Consider the following 15,179-nt stretch of genomic DNA (forward strand, 5'->3'; position numbering starts at 1 on the left):
GCTTGAAGGCGCAAGCGTCGCTTTCTCCTCGAAGGGTGACTGGAAGTTGAATTTTGCCTAATGGCATGAGTGCTTCCCCATTGAACCCCTGAAGCTGGATGGGGCATGGGGTCAGGTCTGTCTCGGTTAATCCGATAGCGTGGAAGGCAGCTTTGAAGAGGATATTTACGGAGCTTCCATTATCGACAAGGATCCGTGATACCTTCTTATTGGCAATCTGAGCTTCTACCACGAGGGGATCGTTGTGGGGGAAGTGCACATGTCGGGCGTCATCTTCCGTGAAGGTGATGGGAAGATCCATCATTCGGGGACGCTGAGCAGGTGACTGAACTAAGGCACACATCTCTCCGGTGTGTTCTAACTCCCTCAAGTACCTTTTCTGGGAGTTGCGGGTGCTTCCGGCAAGGTGCGGTCCTCCGGAAATGGTGGCTACGTGTCCGTCAACGAGTGGCGGAGCAAGGCCGGGCAGATATGGGTTTCCGGGTCCCGGATCCAATAAGGCAATGGGTGCCGGAGGGGTTGGAGCAAGGAGCGCTGGGAACTGAGACCCAGGAGCTTGGGGGTGACCGGCTCCAGGAGCGCTAGCGGTCCCCCTCTGTCCCGGAGAATATGCAGCTCCGTGAACTACCCCCTGTTCGGGATAGATTATGGGTATCCTCACCCATTGACCGAGGTGTCCCGCTCTTGCCAGGGACTCGATCTCATCCTTCAGCTGAAGACATTCGTTTGTGGTGTGCCCCACGTCTCCGTGGAACTCACACCTCTTATTGGAGTCTCGCGGACGCCTTCCTCCGTGAGACACTTTCGGGGGCTTCCTGTAGTTGACCATATTACAGGTCGCCCGATAGACATTCTCTCGCGAATCTATTAAACTGTTGTACTCCGTGAACTTGGGCTCATAGTACTTCCGGGATTTCTTTGAATGGTCTCCCCGGTTGGGGTTTCTTCCGCCTCGTTTATTCCGCGATTGGCTCAGATTTCGTTCTGGGCCTTCTGCTTGCGGTTGCGACGGTCCGGGAGCGATACTACATCCTGTCTGTACAGCTCCGTACCCAGAGAAATGGGTTTGACTCGGCGTCTGAGCAGACGCGGAAGGCCCATACACGCTTGGAGTGAACTGGGCTCCTGGAAGCGTGAGGGCTGGTGCGGGAGCTTGCGAAGCAAAGCTCGGCGCAGTCACGGAAGGCGTCAGAGCTGGGGGGACTCCAAAGGCCTGCTGGTAGGCATCCTCAAGGTTGATGATCCCCTGAGCTCTTGACATGAATTCGGACAGCGTTTCTGCCCGTCTCCTTTGCATTTCCCCCCATAGCAGGGAGCCGACAGTAAGGCCCGATTGAAGGGCGATCAGCTTCATGTCATCGCTGACCTTGGTCTTAGCAGCAGCTTCCATCATTCTCTGAATGAAAGATTTGAGGTTCTCATTGGGTAGCTGCTTGATGTTGGTTAAGGAACCAACCTCCATGTCGTGGTCTCGGGCAGCAATGAACTGCCTTCTGAATGCGAACTGTAGCTCCTTCCAACTGTGGATGGATCCGGGAGCTAATCTTTTCCACCAGTCCTCCGCGGACTTGGTAAGGGTGAGTGAGAAGCACATGCATTTGGCATCCTCACTGACGCGCGCCACTTGCATCATTTTGTTGTATTTAGCTAGATGGGTGCGCGGGTCTGTCCTCCCCTCATATAATTCTATGTGAGGCATTTTGAAGTTATCCGGGAGGGACGTTTCCGCGATCCTCCGAATACATGGCTCTGGGTCCTCCTCCTCGGAGTCTGACAGGGCCCCACTTTGCTTCCGGACCAGCTTGGTCAAGGCTGTGATCTGTTCCTCGAGCCTCTTTGTATCACTCTCCGGGAGGTCGCGTCCCCGAAACTTGTCATTAAGATGATTCCGCAGGTCATCTCCGCGAGGCTGGGCCTTTTCTCCTTTGGCCTTTTCATACTTGGCCTCCAACCTTCTTCTTAGGTCCACCGTGGACCAGCTATCTTCGGAGTGCGTGTCCGCAGCCCGACCATCCTGATTGACGGAATCACTGGGGCAGTTGTTCCTTCCCCTAGGCCTGGGTGCCTTAGCACCGGGCCCTTTAGGCACAGAGTGCCCCCTTGGGGCTGAAGGACGTCTGGGCTTAGAAGTGCCAGAGACCTTCTGCGCGGGGGGGGGGGGGGGGGCAGTCGGCCTGGTGATCCACGCCTTTAGGAGGTGCAGGGGCGTTAGTGCGTGCAGGCTCCCCAACCTTTTCTTTGCCCTTGTTAGGGGCGGCTTTGGATGGTCCAGCAGCGGCTGGATCCGGCATGGTGGCATCAGCACCACCTGGAACAAAGGCATCCTCGTCCGAGTCGCCTAGGTCTCCGAACTTGCTCTGGAGGCGCTCCATCATGCGCTGCATTTTTTCGGAGACGCGCTCCTGCTCAGCAAGCTTGGCCTTAGTGACCACCAGTTCTTCGGCTACTTGGACCAGTTCTGGATCCTTCTCGTAGTAGTAGCCGTCTTTGTAGTAACCGTCTCGGACATACTCTTCTTCGCTTTCTAAGTATGTTGTATCTTCAGTACTGACCCGATCCTGGCGGGATGTCGGGTCTTCACCGTGGTGGTCCGAGGGTTCGTTTTGTACCACATCTTCCATCATAGTATCGGGGTTGACCGTAGCATTTTTGTCAACCGCAGATTTTCTCGTAGTCACCATCTTTTCAGTACGCAGAAAAAGAGCTGACTAACAACTTCCTACAGCTCTCAATGAAAGCACCAAAATGTTTACCGAGTTTTTCGGAAACGAATACGAACGGAATAATAGAAAGATAAGAACAATAGAAATGCAGAAATGTAAATAAACAAGTAGTGTTTTTACGTGGTTCAGGCGTTAACGAGCCCTAGTCCACGAGTTGATGTTATTATACCTGTAGAGAATAACAGTCAAACAGCTGGTGTACAAGAAACTCACAACCTCACAGTGTTTCTCTCGGGTTCTCTTGGAGAAGATGAAGCTAGAGAGATTTTAGTAGAGTTCTTGCTATGTGATTTGTTGGCCGTCCCCACTATCGTAAAATGAGGGGGTCTTTATAGCTAGGGTTTTGGATTAGGGTTTTTCTCTACTCACATGAGTCTTAATTACACCAGCCATAAATAGGGGATACAATTACCGTAGTCGCCTGGCTACCAGGCTCTATGTGGGTATATTTACGTGAAAGTATGGGGAATGCACAAAGGCAGCCGTCTTTTCCAAGTTGTCAGCGGAACAGTAGGCGAGATAGTACTTTTAGGCGTGCTGGGATGTGTGCGGCCTTGACCTGTCGGGCGTGTCAGGCGGGATTCTGTGTCAGGCGGATATCATTCCAACTATGCCTCCTCCATGACTCGACCGCTTGGTCTTGTTCCGTGCGAGGCACGGAACTGTTTCCGCGAAGGCAATCTGAAGAGCTTCTCCTGGAAGGAGCTTCCCCGAAGGATATCCCTTCGGGAGTCCGGGAGAGTTGACGAGCTTCCGTGTCGCGCTTGCTTGAAAGTGTAAGCCGGACACTAAACGGGAGAGGCGAAGACTTTCTGTCCATCCGCGAGCTCCGGTCACCTACCGTGAAAGACTTTGATAATTCTGCTTCCCCGAGGATATCCATCTAAACGCTATCCGGAAATCTGGATAACACATCACAATAAAACCACCACACTCACGTGGTACAAATCACGGAATACAATTATCACATATATGCCCTCAGCGGGCTAAAATTACAATTATGCCCTTCAAGCACAATCAGGGCCTACATGCATACTAATACACATAGTCATGCATCTTAGATAAACAATTAGTCGAATAACATGCTTTAAATCATAACCATGCATTTAACTCATAAAATCACACATAAATCCCAACATGCCCTCCTGGCATACTAATCAAGGCCCTTAAGCCTTATTAGTGAATTCGGGTCGTTACAACTATCCCCTCCTCATAAAAATTTCGTCCTCGAAATTTATCCAAACACATCAGTCAGAAAACCCGAAACTCTGACCCTGAATCCCAAGGTCCACCGCCTTTACTTTAGTTCCCAACAACACCCTTTCAGGTGCAACAATCTTGCCCCGCAAGATCTTGTCTAACGGCCATACACTCGATAGCCTCTCGTTTACACCGCAACCCTGCTGAAGCCTCAGGGTCTGCCTAGATTACAATGTCCAATTCGTTGTCTTATTCCTGATTCCAGAGATACTCAAAAGTCATCACCTCTACCAGGTGGGATCGACTTGTAGGCCCCGCTGGCCTAACCCTTAGTACAACTTCAGAATTTTACGTTGAATCAAGAGTCAGAACTCTCCCTTCTTTCTCTGAACGCCTCAAAGATTCCCGTCTGTTATTACGCAGAGACGCAACTCTTTCTTCCCGGAACTTTATTTCCTCAAAACTTATCAATTTACCAGCTCTTTATTCTTTCAAATAGGCAGACACCCCTGCCTTAAGAAGTTTCAACGACCTCTTTGGCTTTCTCTCTGAACTCAAGCCAAACCATGGTATTCACTATCCTTCGCCTCTTATCATGTCCTATGTCGTGTTACCTTAACAAGACACTAGCAACTGCCACCACGACTAACTCGTCAGGGATTACACTTCCCTTAATACCTCAAGTATTCGCCTACTCAGCGCTCAATTCTTTAAAATATCCAATAAACTTTCAGACTGCCATTCCACTTGCAATCAGCTGATAATTCCAGATTCCCACTCTGTTCTTTTTTTTGTTCTTTAGACCCATTCCAAAATTTAAAATACTCTTGGGTCTCAATTCCGAATCATCGACGTTTTACCCTGCTATCAGTTCACCTGAACCAACTACATTAACTCAAACCACCGAGTTAAAACTTTTCATGTCCAAACACTTTACTCAAGGTCCAAAGTGGTCTGTTCCCGTGATACACTACCACATCACTTAACCCCTCAGGGTCCAAAGGAAAACACTAGATTCCGTCACCCGCTCGACCCTCCCGGTACGACGTACCCTAGGAGGTGGAATGATATCCATTCAGAATTCTCGTTCATAAACCAAATCTAATTGGATCCGTCATCCATTCCTGGTATCCCAACTTGTACTACCTTAGCAGGGTCCTTCCCTGTTTCAACTCAAGCCAACACTTCGGATTCCATCGCTCAGTGACACTCACCAGTTAATCATACCTGCCAACGTTACGCTGATCTCAGTCGTTGCCTTGTATCTTCCATTACAATCTATGGCATTATTCCTTGACTTACACATGCCTCCCAGCTAGGAGTTCCGCCTCCAATTATATCTCCCCTCACACAAACGAGGAATTCAGACACCGATCACCCGCCTGTTACCTTCCCCCACATCTGGGTCTCAACGTTAACCTTCTTACTAATACCCAACACTCAAGTACCTTATGCCATACACAACAGTCGACTTAATGTTCCAAGTGTATTAACCAGGTTCATTCTTTTACCTCCCGCAAGGTTCGATCCAACCTCGCGCCAGATGCGCCTGGGCATGCATAAACCGTGGTGCACCCCCACAAATCCATGTCCTCATCATAGATCAAGTCCTTTATGCCATTACTCTTTACTTAATCATAACACACACGAATTCCATCATCGTCCGTAACCAATCAAATCTTACCTTGTCTTCTGAATTTCTTTCTGATTTGACACCACTCAATCCGTCAAACCTCAAGTTTTACTGTTCTTCTCATCTTTGATGTAGTCGTCTCCGGAGGTGCTTGAGCAATAGATGACGCGCTTACCAGTCTTGTTATGCTTTCAATTCTTCAGACGCTCTTTATTAGCCTCTTTGTGACTTCAGATCAATTCTTCTCTTACCTGTCCTTTCTTCTTGCAGCTGTAATCTGAGAACTCCTGACGACACCCAACTAACACTCCGTAGAACCTTACCTGAGACTCTGCCTTCTGGGTACTAACGTCTTCAGCATAATAATCAGTTGCTCACCATTTCCGTCTGGGAGTAATCCACATGCACTGCTCGTGAGCTTGAAGGGGACTTGTCCATACCGTTCATGCATTCTCTGCCTAAAGAACTTACCTGTGCTGTTGTAGCTTGAACCATTCCAGAATCTTTGTTACCAACTCCTCACACTCTAGCCGGCACGAACTAGACAATCCACGAAATGTCTCTATCCTTGGTTTCCAGCTGGTAATAACCAGGTCGTAGATTAACTCTTGGGGACATCGTCCCATCTTGTATCCAACATTGTACTTTTCGCTCTAACCCGACGATGCTAACAATCCCCGCAGTATAACACACTGGCTACACCAGGGCCAAATTCCTTCGATTGCTTCAACAGACTTTCTGTCAGCCAAAACCACCTTTTACAACATTCTTTATACCAATCCTATATGTAGTCTGACCTTGAAGTATTCCCTAAATATTTCTTTGCATACCCACATATCTTTCCCACTGGTTAGCTTTGTCTCCTTTACGTACTACAGATGATATCCTCAACAATCCATCTGCTATAGTTCTAATTCCTTCTCAATAGGTATTACTGTCCTCAGCCTCTCGAATGGCACCAATGAGGCAACCTTTCTATGTCCATCACCCTCTCGGGACATTCTCAACGCCGAGTCCTTCCAGTTCGTTACATGACCAATGCATAAACCATTCTGCTAAATACTCATCCTCGAGGAATCATCCTTGAACTACGAATGTAGCGAGGCATTCAAGTTCTCCGTTCCCTCACCACGGGAAATCCATCCTAACATATCGAGTTACTCTATGTAGAAGTTACGCCCTCACCTGACCTCCTTTCAGGTGGCATCCCCCATGCGCATACTAACTAACCTTCCTGGTTCCTGTCGCCAGCTTGACAACCACCTTAGTAACCAAACTTCTTTCAAATCTAAAATTAGGTGCCCAAGCACTGTCTGGGGTCCTTTCCCCTCAAAAGTGAGAATCCGACCTCGCTGCGTTCTATCAACACAAGTACCATCTTATCAATCAGACTTTTCCCCCTTTCTGGCAAACCAGAAGCCATAGAACTATCCGAGGTTCCTTTAACTCGATTATCACGATTCTCTCTTTACTAACTCCATCAAAGGAAGCATTGCCCCTGCGGCTCTAGCACTCATGCTCTAATCATCAACCATCAGTTCCTCGAACCACATGGCTCTCTCTGCCATCCACATACAGACGATAAATCCTTACATCAGAACAGCCCAAACTCCTTAGACTATTCCAAATCTCGAATCCTTAAAGGGGTCGCCATCAATTCCAGATACACCCATCAGTATAAATTCCCAAAATGAATTATCCAATTCACCAAACCCATTGATCTATGCTGTTGTTACCCTAACAGCCCAAACCAAACTTATAAGTCTGCCCGTCTCCACGGTTTTAATCATGTCTTCAAAATCTCTTCTAACCATTCATCAACTAGGTTCTTTCCAACCCATTAAACCAGTACCTCAGCCCGAGTACCACTTCCAGGCAACTCTCTGCCTCAACATTTAACAAAACCCTCTACTCAGGATCTCTCATCCTCTTAACCAAGGGTGGAATTAACTCTGCCCGTCTATTGATAAATTCCTTGTCAATCCGAACTCTCCTCAAAACCCGAGGATAACACCCTTTAAGCCTCTCATTAATACCCTTATCTGTCCATACCTCACAGTAAACCCACACCGATAACCTTACTGTTAGAACATCCAAATCAGCTATTTCCCCCAGAGAAATCCGCTGTTCTTCTATCCCATCTCAACTAACAAACTCCACAGCCTACTCACACCCTAGTGACTCACTGCTATTGCTTCCAGGGATAACTGGAGACCTCAACTCCACTTATATCTAGAATTCCCTTTCCGACACAATATCAGGTCCCCAAACCCTTCTAGGAACCAACAACTCGAGTTCATCTGTCAAAACTGACCAAACTCCTGAACTCTGTGGTACATACCCTGAACCAAACCACAACTAGATCCAAATATCCACAGGTATAATGCACACACAAGCATATATAGGCCAAATCCACAATGATATACATTTAGCTACCAGATTTATCATCACCAAGTATACCCAGATCTCAACATGCTTCACACAAGCAAATAAACAGATATAACTAATGAATTAATTCAGAAAATTAACCACATACACTCAATATGCGAACCATTATGCCAATATTCATCCCTATGCATAATAGTATTATTCAGCATGCATCAATCTCAACATGCAATAGTCAAGGGCCAGGCCCTATCAGTATCTCATGCATACGTCATTTCATTCCTCATGCTCCATAAAAATAAGCAAGCAAACAGGGCATTCAAACATATATTTAGACATGTCACTCAATCATACCAACCAACCCTGAGTCGAGCTTGTCACTAACAGCGAGCGTACATGTTCGGTCGATCTCCAGAACCAATAAACCTTGGCTCGCTCTGATACCAAGTTGTAACGCCCCACTACCTTAGAGCCGTTACTAAGTGAGTTTTAAGACAAAACAGTGTGCAAAGAACTCGCTAACCGAGGTTTTCTTACGAAAGTGTGACTAATTATAATTTAAGGCTGTAATCTTTGAAAATGCGTTGATTCAATGAAAACTTCTAGTATTAAACATTTGGGATCCCAAAATAAGGTTTGAAAACTAGTTACATCTTAAAATGAGTTTACAGTTGATCAATCATAAAAATCCTAGATTATTACAGCCATTTTTCGAATAAACCCCCAACCAAAGCAGCCGGGCAGACCAAACATGTACGCGTCGCTTCACGCTCTCCGTACTCATGGTTGGTTGACTCAGACATTGCCCTTACCTGCAACACAGAGCACCCGTGAGCCGAAGCCCAGCAAGAAAACTCATGCAGAACATAACATATGCAATTTATACAGTTTATCATAGCAGATAATCCACATACAAACAAGTCAACCATTAGACTAAGCAAACACGGCCATGCCGCCCCTGAAGCCTTACCGAAGCCTGGGGTCTCGGTCCTCACCGCAGGGATATCACACGTATCCCCTGGGTCCTACCCTCACCATAACCATCCCATGTGCTAGGTGTTACTTCCGGCTCCGCTGCCGTACCCGGCCTACGCCGCACTCGGCCCTTGCCGTTCATTTCATTATAATCATACATAGCATAAATCAAACAACATTCATACAATTATCAATACATGTAAGTCTACACCCTAACATGTAATGCAATATAGGGCCATGCCTGGCAATCATCTCATCATGCAATATAGGGCCGTGCCCCGCAATCACACTATGGGCCCACGCCCTATCCTACGGGTGTTATAGTTTTCTTACCTGTATTCCGAGCCTCCTGATGCACTAAAGCCGCGAGCACGGTCCTCTAGCACGAGCCTCACCAACATCCTAGTCACAACACACAAGAAACATCCCTCAGTACTAATCAACCCAAAACCACTTCCCGGGACCAATCCCGCACTCTCGGAACCTCTATTTCCCTAAAACGATACATCGGAACCATCCCCCGAGTCCCCGGGCAAAAGCCCTAAAAACCAGAATTTTTGCCTGCCAAAATGGCCTAGGGCCGCGGCACTCCCCTCAAGGGCCGCGGCGCCCAGCAGCCTGACCTCCTCCTGATGCAACCTCGCACCGTGGCGCCCAAGAACAGGGCCGCGACGCTCATACGCGAACCCAGAAAATCTGGGTTTTCTCTTGCGTTTCTCCGAGCTAGTACCTTCCAAAATCATACCAAACCAATACCCAAACCCCAAAACTCAATTCCAAGCTTCATATGAACAATATAACAACCTATAGGCACTAGATACAAGATCAAAACATCAACACACTCAAGAATCCACCCCTTGATTCCTATTTTCAGCAACTCAAACCAAAAACTCAAACACACAACTCAAGCTCTAGATTTTACAAATCAAAACAGAAATCAAAACTTAGATGTGTATAAAACCCTTACCTCAAATGGAGAACCCACACAAAGTCCTTGATCTCCTCTTAGACTCCCACTTCTCCTTCTCTTCTTCTTCTTGCCCTAACCTTCTTTCTCCTTCTCTTTCTTCTCTTCAATTTCTATCAAGCCTTAAGTGACATAAATGCCCAAACCGAATACCCCTAAATCCCAGCTGCAATATGTCTATAACCCTTGCCAAAAGACCATTTTACCCCTTCATCAAAACCCTATGCTAACTAAACCTCAAGGGCACTTAAGTCCTTTTACCTCTATTTCATTTCTACCATTTTCTACCTAGAACTTGTTACTCTCAGCAGTAACTAATGGTTACCCAGGTTACTAAATCTCCAATAACCATTACCCGCTAAATCCCAACTTGACCATAAAATTCCCAAGGTACCCCTAGGCTCCTCCCGAGCCGGGTATAGAAATCCCGTTGTGACTTTTAAGTTAATTTGCTCTCTAGGACCGTCTCGGCACGTGCATCACAATAAAACCACCACACTCACGTGGTACAAATCACGGAATACAATTATCACATATATGCCCTCAGCGGGCTAAAATTACAATTATGCCCTTCAAGCACAATCAGGGCCTACATGCATACTAATACACATAGTCATGCATCTTAGATAAACAATTAGTCGAATAACATGCTTTAAATCATAACCATGAATTTAACTCATAAAATCACACATAAATCCCAACATGCCCTCCTGGCATACTAATCAAGGCCCTTAAGCCTTATTAGTGAATTCGGGTCGTTACACCGCCAGAGCCGCCCTGAGTGTTTCTCAAGTGAGTGAGCATGCTACTAAAGCTGCTCTTATTTCTTCTCAAGAGGGCAAGCAGTTTGCGAAGGCCGCACTGTGCTGATCAACTTCAGGCCAAGAACGACGATCTCGAAGCAAGCTGAACGAGGCCAAGGCTAAGGCCAAGGAGGAAGTTGGAATGTCCTCGTTGATAATGGAGGAGATGCTTTACCGTTGCTGGTTTCAACCAATATAGGAACTTCTCTTTCATGATGCCTGAGCTGTGGACCCGTATTTTGCTAGATTCAAGATTCAGTTTTCACAGGAACCATTAGAGACTGGCGAGGCTTCTGGAGCTGTAGAGGGAGATGGTGAGGAGGTCACCTCGGTGGAGTGTGCTGACAGAGCTTAGTGAATTTTTTATTGTCTTTTTTTTAAAAGTTCTTGTAACAATCCCTCAGGATCAAAACAATTGCCTTCGAGCTTAGTTCGAGGTTTTTTCTTCTCGAGATGATAATATATTTTTATTTGAATAAACACCTATCTTGCTATCTATTTGTCTTTCCCTTATTATTTTCTCATGTTTATGAATCCTTAGACTCTTGTACATTCGAAATCTTAGGGATGAACTTTTGGATCAAGATAGATTTCATCAATACCTTGGTTGTATCCAAGATTTTGCTCGCTTATTTGCATCATTCATGTTAATAATCAGGCCTTGAACCTGGTTATATCCAAGGTGGGTTTTTAATGAATTTAATAGTATTATACCTGTTAGGAATCAGGCCACGGACCTGGTTATATCTAGGGTTTTTAATGAACTTAATAATATTATACCTGTTAGGAATCAGGCCACGGATCTAGTTATATCCAGGGTTTTTAATGATTTTTATACATAGTTCGCGCTAGGTTTACTGAAAACTCAAGCTTTAAAAAGTCGTCGAACAATCAATTTCTCCATGCTTCTAAGTTTTTAATCTTACCCGAGTAAGCTTAATTTCCAAAAACTCACCTCGGTTATGTGCCCCCTAAGTAACTATAACATATAAATGTTCCTGGTTGCTTTTACAATGTAAGAAAACGAGCTCGTAATAATAAAACTAAGAAGTGGTTATTCAATAATCCATCTGTCATTTATTTGAAATGTCTTTTATAAATAAGCCTTACATTGATGGTAATACTACTAATAATACTTTTTTAAATGGAGAGCATTCCAGGTCCGTGGGACTATTTCCTCGTTTAGTTGGGCCAGCTTAAAAGTTCCTTCGCCTATTACTTCTACGATTTGGTACGGTTCTTCCCAGTTCGGGCCCAACACACCATCCTTGGGATCTTTATTTGTCCTTTGACCCTTCGGAGAACCAGATCGCCCAATCCAAGTTTACGTCCCTTGACTTTTGAATTGAAATAACGAGTGATCTTTCGTTGATAATGGGTGAGCTGTAATTGTGATTCCTCTCATTTTTCTTCGATCAGATCGAGGGATGCACTAAGTAGCTCGTTATTCTGATCTTGATCAAACGCCCTTTGCTTGTGAGTAGCCACCATTGCTTTAATTGGAAGCATAACCATGCTTCCAAAGTTTAGGGAAAAGGAAGTATGTCCCGTGGAGGTTCTATGCAAAGTTCGGTAGGCCCAAAGTACTTGTGGGAGCTGCTCGGGCCATTATCCTTTGGCTTCACATCTAACCTTTTCTTCAGGCTTGCCTTGAGGGTTTTATTTACAACATTGATCTGCCCATTGGCTTGTGGATATGCTACCATCGAGAAACTCTTCGTTATGTCGTATCTTTCACAAAAACTCTGTGAAGAGATCACTATAGAACTATGTCTCATTGTGTGATACAATATTTTTAGGGAGTCCAAATCGACATACGATATTCTTCACCACAAAATCCAGGACTCTATTTGAGATGATGGTTGCCAGAGGTTCGACCTCTACTCACTTCGTAAAGTAATCGATTGCCACTACCACATATCAAACTCCTCATTTTACCATAGGTAGGGAACCTACCAATTAGGTCAATTCCCCATGCTGCAAATGGCCAAGGGGATGAAATCATTGTTAGCTCGATTAGAGTAGCTCGAGCAACTATGGAAAAACGCTGGCATTTATCGCACTTCTGAACATATGAGATCGAATCTTTCATTAAAGTGGGCCAGAAATAGCCCTATCTTAGCGCCTCTAGTTCTAAGTTTTGCCCCCCAAGCATGATCTCCACAAAAACCTTTCGTGTATTTCTTGCAAAATGGTTTTGGCTTCCTCGGGCAGAACACATCGTAGGAGGGGTAATGAATGACCTCGCTGTGGAGCTTGATAAAGTATTTCAACTGTCCTCGTAAGTCTTCTATCTATATGAATTCAGCTTGATATAGGATTCCATCAACTATTACATACCGTGGAGCTTGATAAAGTAGTTTTCTCGCGTCTTTTCTGTCATCAAGTAAATTTCCAGTCGCGAGATATTCCATTATAAGAGTCATCCAAGTCGGTCTTATGTCAATCATTCCGACCTCCACCGTTTCTCCTGTTACACTCAGGCTTTCCAAGAACTCCACTAGTAATACATTCAATGTTTTAGCCTCTTTGGTTTTAGCAGGTCATGCTAAAGCATCAACGTTAGAGTTCTGCTCGCTGTGTATCTGTTCAACAGAGCTAAATTAAAATTCAGACAATTCCCTATTTACTTTAGCCAGGTAGGCTGCCATCTTGATGCCTCGAACTTGATACTCTCCCAATATCTGATTTACCACGAGTTGGGAATCACTATAGCATTGGATGACTTTCGCCTTCAGCTCCCTTGCCACCCTCAGCCCTGCCAATAAAGCCTCATATTCTGCTTCGTTGTTGGATGCTTCAAATCCGAATCTAAGAGCTGTATAGAACTAATATCCTTCAGGCGAGATTAAGATTATCCCAGCTCTTGATCCGTTGTCGTTTGATGATCCATCAACGAAGATTTTCCATAATTCCTACACTGGCTCCCTCATGAGCTCGTCCTAAAAACTAGTGCATTCAGCCATAACATCAGCAAGGGCTTGACTCTTGATTGCAGTTCGTGGCATGTATAATATCTCAAACTGGCTAAGTTCGATAGCCCATTTTAAGAGATGTCGCGACGCTTTAGGTTTTTACAATACTACCTTAAAGGTTGGTCGGTTAAGACGTTGATAGAATGAGAAGGGAAATATGGTCGAAGCTTTCTGGAAGCCAAAATTAGATAGAATGCCAGCTTCTCTATTAGTGGGTACCGTGATTCAGCTCCGAGAAGCCTCTTGCTTACATAATACACTGGTTTCTGCATATGGTCTTCTTCTTGAACTAACATGTCACTAACTGCATTCTCTGTCACGACCAGATAAAGAAACAGAGACTCTCCAGACGTCAGTTTGGATAATATAGGGGGCTCAGCTAGATGCATTTTCAGATCGTGGAATGCCTGTTCGAATTCTTCTGTCCACTCAAATTTCTTGTTTCCTCAGAGCAAGTTGTAGAATGGCAGACACTTGTCAGTGGATTTTAAAATTAGGAGATTTAAAGCCGCAACCCTTCCAGTTAGGCTTTAAACTTCATTACGTGATCTGGGTGAAGGCATGTCTAACAATGATCTGATTTTTTCAAGATTTGCCTCTATCCCCCTTGTATAGACTATGAACCCCATAAATTTTCCAGATGCCACTCCAAAAGTGCACTTATAGGGATTCAACTTCATGTCATATTTCCTCAATATTCCAAAACATTCTTCCATGTCAGATACATGGTTATTAGCAGTCTTTGACATGACAAGCATGTCATCGACATACACCTCCATGTTTCTCCCGATCTGGTTAGTGAACATTTTGTTGAACAAGCGTTGGTATGTAGCCCCAACATTTTTCAATCTGAATGGCATAACTTTGTAACAATATACGTTATGCTCGATCATGAAACTGGTATGCTCTTGGTCTACAGGGTTCATCTTGATCTAGTTATATCTAGAGTACGCATCTAGGAAAGACATGAGCTTGTGACCTTTCGTGGCATCTACCAACTAGTCAATCCTTGGCAGTGGGAAACAGTCCTTGGGACAAGCCTTATTTAGGTCGGAGAAGTCGATACAGGTTCTCCACTTCCCGTTTGGCTTCGGAACCGGCACGGGATTAGCAACCTAGATCGAGTATTTTGCTTCCCTGATAAGCCCGCATTTTAGTAACCAAGCTACTTCTTCCTCTAGTGCCTCAGCTCGTACTATTCCCAAAGCCTCCATTTTTTGGATTTTGCAAGCATGTTCTTGTCCATGTTTAATGTGTGCATTATTATACTCAGACTGATTCCCACCATATCCTCGTGCGACCAGGAAAAAACATCCAGGTTCTTCCGTAAAAAATTGACTAGTTCCTTCTTTCTTTTGTCTTCAAGATTCTTTCCAGTTTTCACAACTCTTGAAGCTTCTATGGGGTCAATATTTACTTCCTCGAGCTCTTCTATGGCTTTGAGCTCTGACCTGTCTTCGCCTATCCATGGATCAATGTTGTCATGTTGGGTGACCTCACCATCCTCTTCTTGTTGAG

The sequence above is a fragment of the Humulus lupulus genome, chromosome 4 (genome assembly GCF_963169125.1).
Source record: "Humulus lupulus chromosome 4, drHumLupu1.1, whole genome shotgun sequence".
Classification (NCBI taxonomy): domain Eukaryota; kingdom Viridiplantae; phylum Streptophyta; class Magnoliopsida; order Rosales; family Cannabaceae; genus Humulus; species Humulus lupulus.